This window comes from Sinohyriopsis cumingii, chromosome 15 (assembly GCF_028554795.1).
Source record: "Sinohyriopsis cumingii isolate HCF-2022 chromosome 15, ASM2855479v2, whole genome shotgun sequence".
In the NCBI taxonomy this organism is placed as follows: Eukaryota; Metazoa; Mollusca; class Bivalvia; order Unionida; family Unionidae; genus Sinohyriopsis; species Sinohyriopsis cumingii.
The window spans coordinates 23882-41697 of NC_142975.1; the positions used below are offsets into that span (position 1 = coordinate 23882).

At 38.0% G+C, this 17816-nt stretch overlaps 5 non-coding genes across 5 annotated transcripts; all 5 read right to left on the reverse strand.

Moving 5' to 3' along the window:
- Nucleotides 1-2859: 2859 nt before the first annotated feature.
- Trnam-cau (transfer RNA methionine (anticodon CAU)) lies at nucleotides 2860-2949 on the reverse strand. Its single transcript is given in 2 exon segments — nucleotides 2860-2895; nucleotides 2913-2949. It is a non-coding gene; the product is annotated as a tRNA-Met (tRNA).
- A 3391-nt stretch (nucleotides 2950-6340) lies between these two features.
- Nucleotides 6341-6430, reverse strand: Trnam-cau (transfer RNA methionine (anticodon CAU)). The gene is given in 2 exon segments: nucleotides 6341-6376; nucleotides 6394-6430. It is a non-coding gene; the product is annotated as a tRNA-Met (tRNA).
- Nucleotides 6431-9822: 3392 nt separating this feature from the next.
- Trnam-cau (transfer RNA methionine (anticodon CAU)) lies at nucleotides 9823-9912 on the reverse strand. The gene is given in 2 exon segments: nucleotides 9823-9858; nucleotides 9876-9912. It is a non-coding gene; the product is annotated as a tRNA-Met (tRNA).
- A 3388-nt stretch (nucleotides 9913-13300) lies between these two features.
- On the reverse strand, nucleotides 13301-13390 carry Trnam-cau (transfer RNA methionine (anticodon CAU)). Its single transcript is given in 2 exon segments — nucleotides 13301-13336; nucleotides 13354-13390. It is a non-coding gene; the product is annotated as a tRNA-Met (tRNA).
- A 3392-nt stretch (nucleotides 13391-16782) lies between these two features.
- On the reverse strand, nucleotides 16783-16872 carry Trnam-cau (transfer RNA methionine (anticodon CAU)). The gene is given in 2 exon segments: nucleotides 16783-16818; nucleotides 16836-16872. It is a non-coding gene; the product is annotated as a tRNA-Met (tRNA).
- Nucleotides 16873-17816: the final 944 nt, after the last annotated feature.

Sequence of the window (17816 nt, forward strand, 5' to 3'; positions counted from 1 at the left end):
GGAGACGTTAACTGTGTTGAAGGACTGCCATGCAAACGAGCATATTCCAAGAAAAGTTGAAAGAGAATCATCTATCATGTGGTCTGAACATAGGACAAGTAAGAAGTCTTTCTATAGAAAGGCGATTGTGAGATTGGCCCTCATGTGTATTGAATCAATGGTCACATTGGAGGATTGTCAACTCTGATTGAGGCTATGCAACATTGATGCAATTTGCGAAACTGTGCTAGCGAAGGTCACCAATAATCAATCGAATAATAAATCTGGCTCTCAAGGACAATACATGAGTATAACAAGAAATAACAGTTGACCCATGAACCGTCCTTGTGGGCTGATGAATACATATCGATACATCCATTCAGTCAATGAAAACAATTTCAAACAAATATTTTGGAGTTAAATATTATACAGGTCTCCCCAGTCAATGTTCGAAAAATATCGTTAGAACACTGATCATATCATGTGTTAAAACTTTTCTATTCACGGATCGGTAACTGAAAGCGACAAATATGTATTATAATTTTCTCTGTAGAAAATAAACCACAAAATGCTTTCATTACATGATGGCATGGAGTTTGTTGAATTGTATGTGATTGGAAAGAGAAAACCATTCCTCGTGTAACATTAACTCATACAAATACCATTAATACTAGTACTACTACTACCACTAACACTACTACTGCTACTCCTACTACTACTACTAACACATGTATAATGTTCGGAACACTTTCTCTGGATTCCTGTTGAAGACAGAACTCCTTCTTTAGAAAGGACATATAGACGTCGTCAAATCAGCGTAATTTAGGTGAATCAGGTTCTTACTTTAATATTGTGATAGTGAATCCTATTCCGATTGATGAAACAATGGATCTTGCCCATGAGGAAATGTTTTCCAAAATATACTCGTTTGGAAATCTAGATATTGTTACGCGTTATTATGTTTATGACCTCGGGCCCTGATGGGCGCCCTCCAATTGGAAGTAGGTCAAACCTAATTGAGTGTGCTAACACCAATGGCTGATTTATCGTGACGTCACCAGTAGGAAGACTGATATGCACCGAGGTACGACGCTTTCTATATTGATTACAGTGCGGCACGTTCGTTTTTTAGCCTTTGCTATGCAAACGGTATTTTGTTGCGAATTATATTTATTGAAATTGTATTTGAATCGAATTAGTTAACGTATATTATAGTAGTTATTATTTCTTTCCCGGTTGTTTTCAAATGATGGCTACATTGTTGTATATATCTTTTAGGGTCGGGTGCATTGAGCTGCTTGACTTGACCCTAATATGTATGTATTAATGCAGTTGATAAGAATGATGATATTATAAACTGGAAAAATGTTGGTTTGGGTTATAACTTGCTTTCATCCACTCCGGGCCAAATACATTCCACATAGTCCTACTCGCAGATGAACCATTTCCATTGAATGACGACACGTTCCCTACTTAGGCGTATCCGAAAGGTTTCCTTTTGATGGGTAGCAGCACGTCGACGACACACAAATCCACCATATTTGCTGTGTGTGAGTGAACTGGCTTAGATGGGGTTCCTGATGGCCCTCAAAGATGACAGACAAAAGTTCGAAGCGTTGTTCAAACTATGTCAATGAACGTAGAGTTTTGCTAGGCGGTTTGAAAATGTATCATCTATCGGCAAATGTGTCTTCTATTAAAGCACGATAATGGTCGCTGGCAGACTAAGAAACTGATGAATGTACAATCGTTTTCAAAGTGGGTTATAAACCTATACTCCCTGTTCTATGCTTACAGTTTTTCAGGAGATCGATGTCATGATACGGTATGATGATTAAATTACTCCAGATCATAAGTCTTTGTCTTTGAGAATTTAGGTAGCGAGCACACATATTCAAACTGAAGTAACGAATAGATATGTTTTAACAAATATTATTTGCAAATGTTATATCTGACACCAGACAGTGAATATATTTATTAATGTAAGAGCAGAAAGTTGGCGGGATCGAGACCGACAGATTTTTGTCCTAATATACGCATGGGAAGAAGATTATATTTATGTAACAAACGTGTAATTGTATTATATCCTTTGGTCCCCGTTTCATGTTTATGAATACAGACTTCCACAGATCAATACAGACTTCAATTGACCATTACCAAATGCAAAAGTGTCATCTTCCCTGTAACTTATGCTCGACGGATAGAACAATATTTGCCTTTCTTTGTTGCAAGTTGTTTTTAAAATAGTCAAGTTTGATACTGTACTCAAGTATCACGTGCATGTACCTTTTCTGTCTTTACAGGAGAGAGAGAGAGAGAGAGAGAGAGAGAGAGAGAGAGAGAGAGAGTGTTTTTGTTTGATTTGGATTTTTAACGTAGCTTTAACAATTTTTCAATCATATAGGTACGTTGTCTGCAGTGTGGCAGTTTATAGTGATGCCTAGCACTGGGGCATCATGTCGCAGACACGTAGCATGATGTCCCACCCAGTCCCATTATCCTGAGACCAGGCCAACCAGTTCTATCACTAACTTCTTAATGCTGAGCACCTAGAGAGGCAGTTGTCAGTATCAATTTTGTAAGTCTCTGATAGGACTAGGCTGGGGATCAAACCCATGACCTCCCGCATCCACAACGGACGCCCTAAACATTAGGCCACTGGAACGGTGTAGAGTGTCCATTGTGCTTTCAAGTGGGATCTGTTTGAATAGGTAATGATAGTTTCCCATCAGTTTGAGGCACACCATCCTTCAAACTTGGTCGTTACATTTGATATATACATTTGGCGTTTTCACTCTAATGTGAGTATAATTGGTGGAATTAAATAGAATAACCACAAAGGATAAAAGGTAATAATTCGAGCTAAGGAGACAAAATATCTGCCCCGGGTGAGGATCGAACTCACGACCTTCAGATTGCTCTCTACGATTGATTATGAGACTGACGCGCTACCTGCTGCGCTACCGAGGCTATATACATTTTCCATGAGAGATTATATCTTCAGGAGAAACTAAAAGCATTCTTCAGAAAGCATGCGCACCAGCATATGTCAAAAGAGCAAATGATTTACCCCGAGGCGCAGATGTAGAACATGGTAGAAAACACTATAACTAGTCATAAAACGTGTTCTAAACATCCATGATGGTCAACTACATTAACTTATAGGTAAGTTCATCTTATCGGTATTCTGATACCTCTATAAATTCTAAATGGATGGCAATACTAGTTGTTACAAGAAAATAGCCTCCCACTGTTGAGGGGTGGGTGATATTATTTAAATTTAGTGTTTATGATTGTACAAAATTATCATTATCGCGAAGGTTATAATGCCATTGGGAGCGTACGTTTCTACTTTATAAACATTAAGACTTATCAAACACGATTCACTGTGAGTTTTCATTTTCAACTCGTAGGTGAGGAATTTAAGCTACATAAAAATATTTTTTAATTTACTAAATGTTCAAAGGCAGGAACTGTGACTGAACTAGCTGCGTTTCATTTTAGCGCTTTCCGGATGGAGACGTTAACTGTGTTGAAGGACTGCCATGCAAACGAGCATATTCCAAGAAAAGTTGAAAGAGAATCATCTATCATGTGGTCTGAACATAGGACAAGTAAGAAGTCTTTCTATAGAAAGGCGATTGTGAGATTGGCCCTCATGTGTATTGAATCAATGGTCACATTGGAGGATTGTCAACTCTGATTGAGGCTATGCAACATTGATGCAATTTGCGAAACTGTGCTAGCGAAGGTCACCAATAATCAGTCGAATAATAAATCTGGCTCTCAAGGACAATACATGAGTATAACAAGAAATAACAGTTGACCCATGAACCGTCCTTGTGGGCTGATGAATACATATCGATACATCCATTCAGTCAATGAAAACAATTTCAAACAAATATTTTGGAGTTAAATATTATACAGGTCTCCCCAGTCAATGTTCGAAAAATATCGTTAGAACACTGATCATATCATGTGTTAAAACTTTTCTATTCACGGATCGGTAACTGAAAGCGACAAATATGCATTATAATTTTCTCTGTAGAAAATAAACCACAAAATGCTTTCATTACATGATGGCATGGAGTTTGTTGAATTGTATGTGATTGGAAAGAGAAAACCATTCCTCGTGTAACATTAACTCATACAAATACCATTAATACTAGTACTACTACTACCACTAACACTACTACTGCTACTCCTACTACTACTACTAACACATGTATAATGTTCGGAACACTTTCTCTGGATTCCTGTTGAAGACAGAACTCCTTCTTTAGAAAGGACATATAGACGTCGTCAAATCAGCGTAATTTAGGTGAATCAGGTTCTTACTTTAATATTGTGATAGTGAATCCTATTCCGATTGATGAAACAATGGATCTTGCCCATGAGGAAATGTTTTCCAAAATATACTCGTTTGGAAATCTAGATATTGTTACGCGTTATTATGTTTATGACCTCGGGCCCTGATGGGCGCCCTCCAATTGGAAGTAGGTCAAACCTAATTGAGTGTGCTAACACCAATGGCTGATTTATCGTGACGTCACCAGTAGGAAGACTGATATGCACCGAGGTACGACGCTTTCTATATTGATTACAGTGCGGCACGTTCGTTTTTTAGCCTTTGCTATGCAAACGGTATTTTGTTGCGAATTATATTTATTGAAATTGTATTTGAATCGAATTAGTTAACGTATATTATAGTAGTTATTATTTCTTTCCCGGTTGTTTTCAAATGATGGCTACATTGTTGTATATATCTTTTAGGGTCGGGTGCATTGAGCTACTTGACTTGACCCTAATATGTATGTATTAATGCAGTTGATAAGAATGATGATATTATAAACTGGAAAAATGTTGGTTTGGGTTATAACTTGCTTTCATCCACTCCGGGCCAAATACATTCCACATAGTCCTACTCGCAGATGAACCATTTCCATTGAATGACGACACGTTCCTTACTTAGGCGTATCCGAAAGGTTTCCTTTTGATGGGTAGCAGCACGTCGACGACACACAAATCCACCATATTTGCTGTGTGTGAGTGAACTGGCTTAGATGGGGTTCCTGATGGCCCTCAAAGATGACAGACAAAAGTTCGAAGCGTTGTTCAAACTATGTCAATGAACGTAGAGTTTTGCTAGGCGGTTTGAAAATGTATCATCTATCGGCAAATGTGTCTTCTATTAAAGCACGATAATGGTCGCTGGCAGACTAAGAAACTGATGAATGTACAATCGTTTTCAAAGTGGGTTATAAACCTATACTCCCTGTTCTATGCTTACAGTTTTTCAGGAGATCGATGTCATGATACGGTATGATGATTAAATTACTCCAGATCATAAGTCTTTGTCTTTGAGAATTTAGGTAGCGAGCACACATATTCAAACTGAAGTAACGAATAGATATGTTTTAACAAATATTATTTGCAAATGTTATATCTGACACCAGACAGTGAATATATTTATTAATGTAAGAGCAGAAAGTTGGCGGGATCGAGACCGACAGATTTTTGTCCTAATATACGCATGGGAAGAAGATTATATTTATGTAACAAACGTGTAATTGTAATATATCCTTTGGTCCCCGTTTCATGTTTATGAATACAGACTTCCACAGATCAATACAGACTTCAATTGACCATTACCAAATGCAAAAGTGTCATCTTCCCTGTAACTTATGCTCGACGGATAGAACAATATTTGCCTTTCTTTGTTGCAAGTTGTTTTTAAAATAGTCAAGTTTGATACTGTACTCAAGTATCACGTGCATGTACCTTTTCTGTCTTTACAGGAGAGAGAGAGAGAGAGAGAGAGAGAGAGAGTGTTTTTGTTTGATTTGGATTTTTAACGTAGCTTTAACAATTTTTCAATCATATAGGTACGTTGTCTGCAGTGTGGCAGTTTATAGTGATGCCTAGCACTGGGGCATCATGTCGCAGACACGTAGCATGATGTCCCACCCAGTCCCATTATCCTGAGACCAGGCCAACCAGTTCTATCACTAACTTCTTAATGCTGAGCACCTAGAGAGGCAGTTGTCAGTATCAATTTTGTAAGTCTCTGATAGGACTAGGCTGGGGATCAAACCCATGACCTCCCGCATCCACAACGGACGCCCTAAACATTAGGCCACTGGAACGGTGTAGAGTGTCCATTGTGCTTTCAAGTGGGATCTGTTTGAATAGGTAATGATAGTTTCCCATCAGTTTGAGGCACACCATCCTTCAAACTTGGTCGTTACATTTGATATATACATTTGGCGTTTTCACTCTAATGTGAGTATAATTGGTGGAATTAAATAGAATAACCACAAAGGATAAAAGGTAATAATTCGAGCTAAGGAGACAAAATATCTGCCCCGGGTGAGGATCGAACTCACGACCTTCAGATTGCTCTCTACGATTGATTATGAGACTGACGCGCTACCTGCTGCGCTACCGAGGCTATATACATTTTCCATGAGAGATTATATCTTCAGGAGAAACTAAAAGCATTCTTCAGAAAGCATGCGCACCAGCATATGTCAAAAGAGCAAATGATTTACCCCGAGGCGCAGATGTAGAACATGGTAGAAAACACTATAACTAGTCATAAAACGTGTTCTAAACATCCATGATGGTCAACTACATTAACTTATAGGTAAGTTCATCTTATCGGTATTCTGATACCTCTATAAATTCTAAATGGATGGCAATACTAGTTGTTACAAGAAAATAGCCTCCCACTGTTGAGGGGTGGGTGATATTATTTAAATTTAGTGTTTATGATTGTACAAAATTATCATTATCGCGAAGGTTATAATGCCATTGGGAGCGTACGTTTCTACTTTATAAACATTAAGACTTATCAAACACGATTCACTGTGAGTTTTCATTTTCAACTCGTAGGTGAGGAATTTAAGCTACATAAAAATATTTTTTAATTTACTAAATGTTCAAAGGCAGGAACTGTGACTGAACTAGCTGCGTTTCATTTTAGCGCTTTCCGGATGGAGACGTTAACTGTGTTGAAGGACTGCCATGCAAACGAGCATATTCCAAGAAAAGTTGAAAGAGAATCATCTATCATGTGGTCTGAACATAGGACAAGTAAGAAGTCTTTCTATAGAAAGGCGATTGTGAGATTGGCCCTCATGTGTATTGAATCAATGGTCACATTGGAGGATTGTCAACTCTGATTGAGGCTATGCAACATTGATGCAATTTGCGAAACTGTGCTAGCGAAGGTCACCAATAATCAGTCGAATAATAAATCTGGCTCTCAAGGACAATACATGAGTATAACAAGAAATAACAGTTGACCCATGAACCGTCCTTGTGGGCTGATGAATACATATCCATACATCCATTCAGTCAATGAAAACAATTTCAAACAAATATTTTGGAGTTAAATATTATACAGGTCTCCCCAGTCAATGTTCGAAAAATATCGTTAGAACACTGATCATATCCTGTGTTAAAACTTTTCTATTCACGGATCGGTAACTGAAAGCGACAAATATGCATTATAATTTTCTCTGTAGAAAATAAACCACAAAATGCTTTCTTTACATGATGGCATGGAGTTTGTTGAATTGTATGTGATTGGAAAGAGAAAACCATTCCTCGTGTAACATTAACTCATACAAATACCATTAATACTAGTACTATTACTACCACTAACACTACTACTGCTACTCCTACTACTACTACTAACACAGGTATAATGCTCGGAACACTTTCTCTGGATTCCTGTTGAAGACAGAACTCCTTCTTTAGAAAGGACATATAGACGTCGTCAAATCAGCGTAATTTAGGTGAATCAGGTTCTTACTTTAATATTGTGATAGTGAATCCTATTCCGATTGATGAAACAATGGATCTTGCCCATGAGGAAATGTTTTCCAAAATATACTCGTTTGGAAATCTAGATATTGTTACGCGTTATTATGTTTATGACCTCGGGCCCTGATGGGCGCCCTCCAATTGGAAGTAGGTCAAACCTAATTGAGTGTGCTAACACCAATGGCTGATTTATCGTGACGTCACCAGTAGGAAGACTGATATGCACCGAGGTACGACGCTTTCTATATTGATTACAGTGCGGCACGTTCGTTTTTTAGCCTTTGCTATGCAAACGGTATTTTGTTGCGAATTATATTTATTGAAATTGTATTTGAATCGAATTAGTTAACGTATATTATAGTAGTTATTATTTCTTTCCCGGTTGTTTTCAAATGATGGCTACATTGTTGTATATATCTTTTAGGGTCGGGTGCATTGAGCTGCTTGACTTGACCCTAATATGTATGTATTAATGCAGTTGATAAGAATGATGATATTATAAATTGGAAAAATGTTGGTTTGGGTTATAACTTGCTTTCATCCACTCCGGGCCAAATACATTCCACATAGTCCTACTCGCAGATGAACCATTTCCACTGAATGACGACACGTTCCCTACTTAGGCGTATCCGAAAGGTTTCCTTTTGATGGTAGCAGCACGTCGACGACACACAAATCCACCATATTTGCTGTGTGTGAGTGAACTGGCTTAGATGGGGTTCCTGATGGCCCTCAAAGATGACAGACTAAAGTTCGAAGCGTTGTTCAAACTATGTCAATGAACGTAGAGTTTTGCTAGGCGGTTTGAAAATGTATCATCTATCGGCAAGTGTGTCTTCTATTAAAGCACGATAATGGTCGCTGGCAGACTAAGAAACTGATGAATGTACAATCGTTTTCAAAGTGGGTTATAAACCTATACTCCCTGTTCTATGCTTACAGTTTTTCAGGAGATCGATGTCATGATACGGTATGATGATTAAATTACTCCAGATCATAAGTCTTTGTCTTTGAGAATTTAGGTAGCGAGCACACATATTCAAACTGAAGTAACGAATAGATATGTTTTAACAAATATTATTTGCAAATGTTATATCTGACACCAGACAGTGAATATATTTATTAATGTAAGAGCAGAAAGTTGGCGGGATCGAGACCGACAGATTTTTGTCCTAATATACGCATGGGAAGAAGATTATATTTATGTAACAAACGTGTAATTGTATTATATCCTTTGGTCCCCGTTTCATGTTTATGAATACAGACTTCCACAGATCAATACAGACTTCAATTGACCATTACCAAATGCAAAAGTGTCATCTTCCCTGTAACTTATGCTCGACGGATAGAACAATATTTGCCTTTCTTTGTTGCAAGTTGTTTTTAAAATAGTCAAGTTTGATACTGTACTCAAGTATCACGTGCATGTACCTTTTCTGTCTTTACAGGAGAGAGAGAGAGAGAGAGAGAGAGAGAGAGAGTGTTTTTGTTTGATTTGGATTTTTAACGTAGCTTTAACAATTTTTCAATCATATAGGTACGTTGTCTGCAGTGTGGCAGTTTATAGTGATGCCTAGCACTGGGACATCATGTCGCAGACACGTAGCATGATGTCCCACCCAGTCCCATTATCCTGAGACCAGGCCAACCAGTTCTATCACTAACTTCTTAATGCTGAGCACCTAGAGAGGCAGTTGTCAGTATCAATTTTGTAAGTCTCTGATAGGACTAGGCTGGGGATCAAACCCATGACCTCCCGCATCCACAACGGACGCCCTAAACATTAGGCCACTGGAACGGTGTAGAGTGTCCATTGTGCTTTCAAGTGGGATCTGTTTGAATAGGTAATGATAGTTTCCCATCAGTTTGAGGCACACCATCCTTCAAACTTGGTCGTTACATTTGATATATACATTTGGCGTTTTCACTCTAATGTGAGTATAATTGGTGGAATTAAATAGAATAACCACAAAGGATAAAAGGTAATAATTCGAGCTAAGGAGACAAAATATCTGCCCCGGGTGAGGATCGAACTCACGACCTTCAGATTGCTCTCTACGATTGATTATGAGACTGACGCGCTACCTGCTGCGCTACCGAGGCTATATACATTTTCCATGAGAGATTATATCTTCAGGAGAAACTAAAAGCATTCTTCAGAAAGCATGCGCACCAGCATATGTCAAAAGAGCAAATGATTTACCCCGAGGCGCAGATGTAGAACATGGTAGAAAACACTATAACTAGTCATAAAACGTGTTCTAAACATCCATGATGGTCAACTACATTAACTTATAGGTAAGTTCATCTTATCGGTATTCTGATACCTCTATAAATTCTAAATGGATGGCAATACTAGTTGTTACAAGAAAATAGCCTCCCACTGTTGAGGGGTGGGTGATATTATTTAAATTTAGTGTTTATGATTGTACAAAATTATCATTATCGCGAAGGTTATAATGCCATTGGGAGCGTACGTTTCTACTTTATAAACATTAAGACTTATCAAACACGATTCACTGTGAGTTTTCATTTTCAACTCGTAGGTGAGGAATTTAAGCTACATAAAAATATTTTTTAATTTACTAAATGTTCAAAGGCAGGAACTGTGACTGAACTAGCTGCGTTTCATTTTAGCGCTTTCCGGATGGAGACGTTAACTGTGTTGAAGGACTGCCATGCAAACGAGCATATTCCAAGAAAAGTTGAAAGAGAATCATCTATCATGTGGTCTGAACATAGGACAAGTAAGAAGTCTTTCTATAGAAAGGCGATTGTGAGATTGGCCCTCATGTGTATTGAATCAATGGTCACATTGGAGGATTGTCAACTCTGATTGAGGCTATGCAACATTGATGCAATTTGCGAAACTGTGCTAGCGAAGGTCACCAATAATCAGTCGAATAATAAATCTGGCTCTCAAGGACAATACATGAGTATAACAAGAAATAACAGTTGACCCATGAACCGTCCTTGTGGGCTGATGAATACATATCCATACATCCATTCAGTCAATGAAAACAATTTCAAACAAATATTTTGGAGTTAAATATTATACAGGTCTCCCCAGTCAATGTTCGAAAAATATCGTTAGAACACTGATCATATCCTGTGTTAAAACTTTTCTATTCACGGATCGGTAACTGAAAGCGACAAATATGCATTATAATTTTCTCTGTAGAAAATAAACCACAAAATGCTTTCATTACATGATGGCATGGAGTTTGTTGAATTGTATGTGATTGGAAAGAGAAAACCATTCCTCGTGTAACATTAACTCATACAAATACCATTAATACTAGTACTATTACTACCACTAACACTACTACTGCTACTCCTACTACTACTACTAACACAGGTATAATGCTCGGAACACTTTCTCTGGATTCCTGTTGAAGACAGAACTCCTTCTTTAGAAAGGACATATAGACGTCGTCAAATCAGCGTAATTTAGGTGAATCAGGTTCTTACTTTAATATTGTGATAGTGAATCCTATTCCGATTGATGAAACAATGGATCTTGCCCATGAGGAAATGTTTTCCAAAATATACTCGTTTGGAAATCTAGATATTGTTACGCGTTATTATGTTTATGACCTCGGGCCCTGATGGGCGCCCTCCAATTGGAAGTAGGTCAAACCTAATTGAGTGTGCTAACACCAATGGCTGATTTATCGTGACGTCACCAGTAGGAAGACTGATATGCACCGAGGTACGACGCTTTCTATATTGATTACAGTGCGGCACGTTCGTTTTTTAGCCTTTGCTATGCAAACGGTATTTTGTTGCGAATTATATTTATTGAAATTGTATTTGAATCGAATTAGTTAACGTATATTATAGTAGTTATTATTTCTTTCCCGGTTGTTTTCAAATGATGGCTACATTGTTGTATATATCTTTTAGGGTCGGGTGCATTGAGCTGCTTGACTTGACCCTAATATGTATGTATTAATGCAGTTGATAAGAATGATGATATTATAAATTGGAAAAATGTTGGTTTAGGTTATAACTTGCTTTCATCCACTCCGGGCCAAATACATTCCACATAGTCCTACTCGCAGATGAACCATTTCCACTGAATGACGACACGTTCCCTACTTAGGCGTATCCGAAAGGTTTCCTTTTGATGGTAGCAGCACGTCGACGACACACAAATCCACCATATTTGCTGTGTGTGAGTGAACTGGCTTAGATGGGGTTCCTGATGGCCCTCAAAGATGACAGACTAAAGTTCGAAGCGTTGTTCAAACTATGTCAATGAACGTAGAGTTTTGCTAGGCGGTTTGAAAATGTATCATCTATCGGCAAGTGTGTCTTCTATTAAAGCACGATAATGGTCGCTGGCAGACTAAGAAACTGATGAATGTACAATCGTTTTCAAAGTGGGTTATAAACCTATACTCCCTGTTCTATGCTTACAGTTTTTCAGGAGATCGATGTCATGATACGGTATGATGATTAAATTACTCCAGATCATAAGTCTTTGTCTTTGAGAATTTAGGTAGCGAGCACACATATTCAAACTGAAGTAACGAATAGATATGTTTTAACAAATATTATTTGCAAATGTTATATCTGACACCAGACAGTGAATATATTTATTAATGTAAGAGCAGAAAGTTGGCGGGATCGAGACCGACAGATTTTTGTCCTAATATACGCATGGGAAGAAGATTATATTTATGTAACAAACGTGTAATTGTATTATATCCTTTGGTCCCCGTTTCATGTTTATGAATACAGACTTCCACAGATCAATACAGACTTCAATTGACCATTACCAAATGCAAAAGTGTCATCTTCCCTGTAACTTATGCTCGACGGATAGAACAATATTTGCCTTTCTTTGTTGCAAGTTGTTTTTAAAATAGTCAAGTTTGATACTGTACTCAAGTATCACGTGCATGTACCTTTTCTGTCTTTACAGGAGAGAGAGAGAGAGAGAGAGAGAGAGTGTGTTTTTGTTTGATTTGGATTTTTAACGTAGCTTTAACAATTTTTCAATCATATAGGTACGTTGTCTGCAGTGTGGCAGTTTATAGTGATGCCTAGCACTGGGGCATCATGTCGCAGACACGTAGCATGATGTCCCACCCAGTCCCATTATCCTGAGACCAGGCCAACCAGTTCTATCACTAACTTCTTAATGCTGAGCACCTAGAGAGGCAGTTGTCAGTATCAATTTTGTAAGTCTCTGATAGGACTAGGCTGGGGATCAAACCCATGACCTCCCGCATCCACAACGGACGCCCTAAACATTAGGCCACTGGAACGGTGTAGAGTGTCCATTGTGCTTTCAAGTGGGATCTGTTTGAATAGGTAATGATAGTTTCCCATCAGTTTGAGGCACACCATCCTTCAAACTTGGTCGTTACATTTGATATATACATTTGGCGTTTTCACTCTAATGTGAGTATAATTGGTGGAATTAAATAGAATAACCACAAAGGATAAAAGGTAATAATTCGAGCTAAGGAGACAAAATATCTGCCCCGAGTGAGGATCGAACTCACGACCTTCAGATTGCTCTCTACGATTGATTATGAGACTGACGCGCTACCTGCTGCGCTACCGAGGCTATATACATTTTCCATGAGAGATTATATCTTCAGGAGAAACTAAAAGCATTCTTCAGAAAGCATGCGCACCAGCATATGTCAAAAGAGCAAATGATTTACCCCGAGGCGCAGATGTAGAACATGGTAGAAAACACTATAACTAGTCATAAAACGTGTTCTAAACATCCATGATGGTCAACTACATTAACTTATAGGTAAGTTCATCTTATCGGTATTCTGATACCTCTATAAATTCTAAATGGATGGCAATACTAGTTGTTACAAGAAAATAGCCTCCCACTGTTGAGGGGTGGGTGATATTATTTAAATTTAGTGTTTATGATTGTACAAAATTATCATTATCGCGAAGGTTATAATGCCATTGGGAGCGTACGTTTCTACTTTATAAACATTAAGACTTATCAAACACGATTCACTGTGAGTTTTCATTTTCAACTCGTAGGTGAGGAATTTAAGCTACATAAAAATATTTTTTAATTTACTAAATGTTCAAAGGCAGGAACTGTGACTGAACTAGCTGCGTTTCATTTTAGCGCTTTCCGGATGGAGACGTTAACTGTGTTGAAGGACTGCCATGCAAACGAGCATATTCCAAGAAAAGTTGAAAGAGAATCATCTATCATGTGGTCTGAACATAGGACAAGTAAGAAGTCTTTCTATAGAAAGGCGATTGTGAGATTGGCCCTCATGTGTATTGAATCAATGGTCACATTGGAGGATTGTCAACTCTGATTGAGGCTATGCAACATTGATGCAATTTGCGAAACTGTGCTAGCGAAGGTCACCAATAATCAGTCGAATAATAAATCTGGCTCTCAAGGACAATACATGAGTATAACAAGAAATAACAGTTGACCCATGAACCGTCCTTGTGGGCTGATGAATACATATCCATACATCCATTCAGTCAATGAAAACAATTTCAAACAAATATTTTGGAGTTAAATATTATACAGGTCTCCCCAGTCAATGTTCGAAAAATATCGTTAGAACACTGATCATATCATGTGTTAAAACTTTTATATTCACGGATCGGTAACTGAAAGCGACAAATATGCATTATAATTTTCTCTGTAGAAAATAAACCACAAAATGCTTTCATTACATGATGGCATGGAGTTTGTTGAATTGTATGTGATTGGAAAGAGAAAACCATTCCTCGTGTAACATTAACTCATACAAATACCATTAATACTAGTACTATTACTACCACTAACACTACTACTGCTACTCCTACTACTACTACTAACACATGTATAATGCTCGGAACACTTTCTCTGGATTCCTGTTGAAGACAGAACTCCTTCTTTAGAAAGGACATATAGACGTCGTCAAATCAGCGTAATTTAGGTGAATCAGGTTCTTACTTTAATATTGTGATAGTGAATCCTATTCCGATTGATGAAACAATGGATCTTGCCCATGAGGAAATGTTTTCCAAAATATACTCGTTTGGAAATCTAGATATTGTTACGCGTTATTATGTTTATGACCTCGGGCCCTGATGGGCGCCCTCCAATTGGAAGTAGGTCAAACCTAATTGAGTGTGCTAACACCAATGGCTGATTTATCGTGACGTCACCAGTAGGAAGACTGATATGCACCGAGGTACGACGCTTTCTATATTGATTACAGTGCGGCACGTTCGTTTTTTAGCCTTTGCTATGCAAACGGTATTTTGTTGCGAATTATATTTATTGAAATTGTATTTGAATCGAATTAGTTAACGTATATTATAGTAGTTATTATTTCTTTCCCGGTTGTTTTCAAATGATGGCTACATTGTTGTATATATCTTTTAGGGTCGGGTGCATTGAGCTGCTTGACTTGACCCTAATATGTATGTATTAATGCAGTTGATAAGAATGATGATATTATAAATTGGAAAAATGTTGGTTTGGGTTATAACTTGCTTTCATCCACTCCGGGCCAAATACATTCCACATAGTCCTACTCGCAGATGAACCATTTCCACTGAATGACGACACGTTCCCTACTTAGGCGTATCCGAAAGGTTTCCTTTTGATGGTAGCAGCACGTCGACGACACACAAATCCACCATATTTGCTGTGCGTGAGTGAACTGGCTTAGATGGGGTTCCTGATGGCCCTCAAAGATGACAGACTAAAGTTCGAAGCGTTGTTCAAACTATGTCAATGAACGTAGAGTTTTGCTAGGCGGTTTGAAAATGTATCATCTATCGGCAAGTGTGTCTTCTATTAAAGCACGATAATGGTCGCTGGCAGACTAAGAAACTGATGAATGTACAATCGTTTTCAAAGTGGGTTATAAACCTATACTCCCTGTTCTATGCTTACAGTTTTTCAGGAGATCGATGTCATGATACGGTATGATGATTAAATTACTCCAGATCATAAGTCTTTGTCTTTGAGAATTTAGGTAGCGAGCACACATATTCAAACTGAAGTAACGAATAGATATGTTTTAACAAATATTATTTGCAAATGTTATATCTGACACCAGACAGTGAATATATTTATTAATGTAAGAGCAGAAAGTTGGCGGGATCGAGACCGACAGATTTTTGTCCTAATATACGCATGGGAAGAAGATTATATTTATGTAACAAACGTGTAATTGTATTATATCCTTTGGTCCCCGTTTCATGTTTATGAATACAGACTTCCACAGATCAATACAGACTTCAATTGACCATTACCAAATGCAAAAGTGTCATCTTCCCTGTAACTTATGCTCGACGGATAGAACAATATTTGCCTTTCTTTGTTGCAAGTTGTTTTTAAAATAGTCAAGTTTGATACTGTACTCAAGTATCACGTGCATGTACCTTTTCTGTCTTTACAGGAGAGAGAGAGAGAGAGAGAGAGAGAGAGAGAGTGTTTTTGTTTGATTTGGATTTTTAACGTAGCTTTAACAATTTTTCAATCATATAGGTACGTTGTCTGCAGTGTGGCAGTTTATAGTGATGCCTAGCACTGGGGCATCATGTCGCAGACACGTAGCATGATGTCCCACCCAGTCCCATTATCCTGAGACCAGGCCAACCAGTTCTATCACTAACTTCTTAATGCTGAGCACCTAGAGAGGCAGTTGTCAGTATCAATTTTGTAAGTCTCTGATAGGACTAGGCTGGGGATCAAACCCATGACCTCCCGCATCCACAACGGACGCCCTAAACATTAGGCCACTGGAACGGTGTAGAGTGTCCATTGTGCTTTCAAGTGGGATCTGTTTGAATAGGTAATGATAGTTTCCCATCAGTTTGAGGCACACCATCCTTCAAACTTGGTCGTTACATTTGATATATACATTTGGCGTTTTCACTCTAATGTGAGTATAATTGGTGGAATTAAATAGAATAACCACAAAGGATAAAAGGTAATAATTCGAGCTAAGGAGACAAAATATCTGCCCCGAGTGAGGATCGAACTCACGACCTTCAGATTGCTCTCTACGATTGATTATGAGACTGACGCGCTACCTGCTGCGCTACCGAGGCTATATACATTTTCCATGAGAGATTATATCTTCAGGAGAAACTAAAAGCATTCTTCAGAAAGCATGCGCACCAGCATATGTCAAAAGAGCAAATGATTTACCCCGAGGCGCAGATGTAGAACATGGTAGAAAACACTATAACTAGTCATAAAACGTGTTCTAAACATCCATGATGGTCAACTACATTAACTTATAGGTAAGTTCATCTTATCGGTATTCTGATACCTCTATAAATTCTAAATGGATGGCAATACTAGTTGTTACAAGAAAATAGCCTCCCACTGTTGAGGGGTGGGTGATATTATTTAAATTTAGTGTTTATGATTGTACAAAATTATCATTATCGCGAAGGTTATAATGCCATTGGGAGCGTACGTTTCTACTTTATAAACATTAAGACTTATCAAACACGATTCACTGTGAGTTTTCATTTTCAACTCGTAGGTGAGGAATTTAAGCTACATAAAAATATTTTTTAATTTACTAAATGTTCAAAGGCAGGAACTGTGACTGAACTAGCTGCGTTTCATTTTAGCGCTTTCCGGATGGAGACGTTAACTGTGTTGAAGGACTGCCATGCAAACGAGCATATTCCAAGAAAAGTTGAAAGAGAATCATCTATCATGTGGTCTGAACATAGGACAAGTAAGAAGTCTTTCTATAGAAAGGCGATTGTGAGATTGGCCCTCATGTGTATTGAATCAATGGTCACATTGGAGGATTGTCAACTCTGATTGAGGCTATGCAACATTGATGCAATTTGCGAAACTGTGCTAGCGAAGGTCACCAATAATCAGTCGAATAATAAATCTGGCTCTCAAGGACAATACATGAGTATAACAAGAAATAACAGTTGACCCATGAACCGTCCTTGTGGGCTGATGAATACATATCCATACATCCATTCAGTCAATGAAAACAATTTCAAACAAATATTTTGGAGTT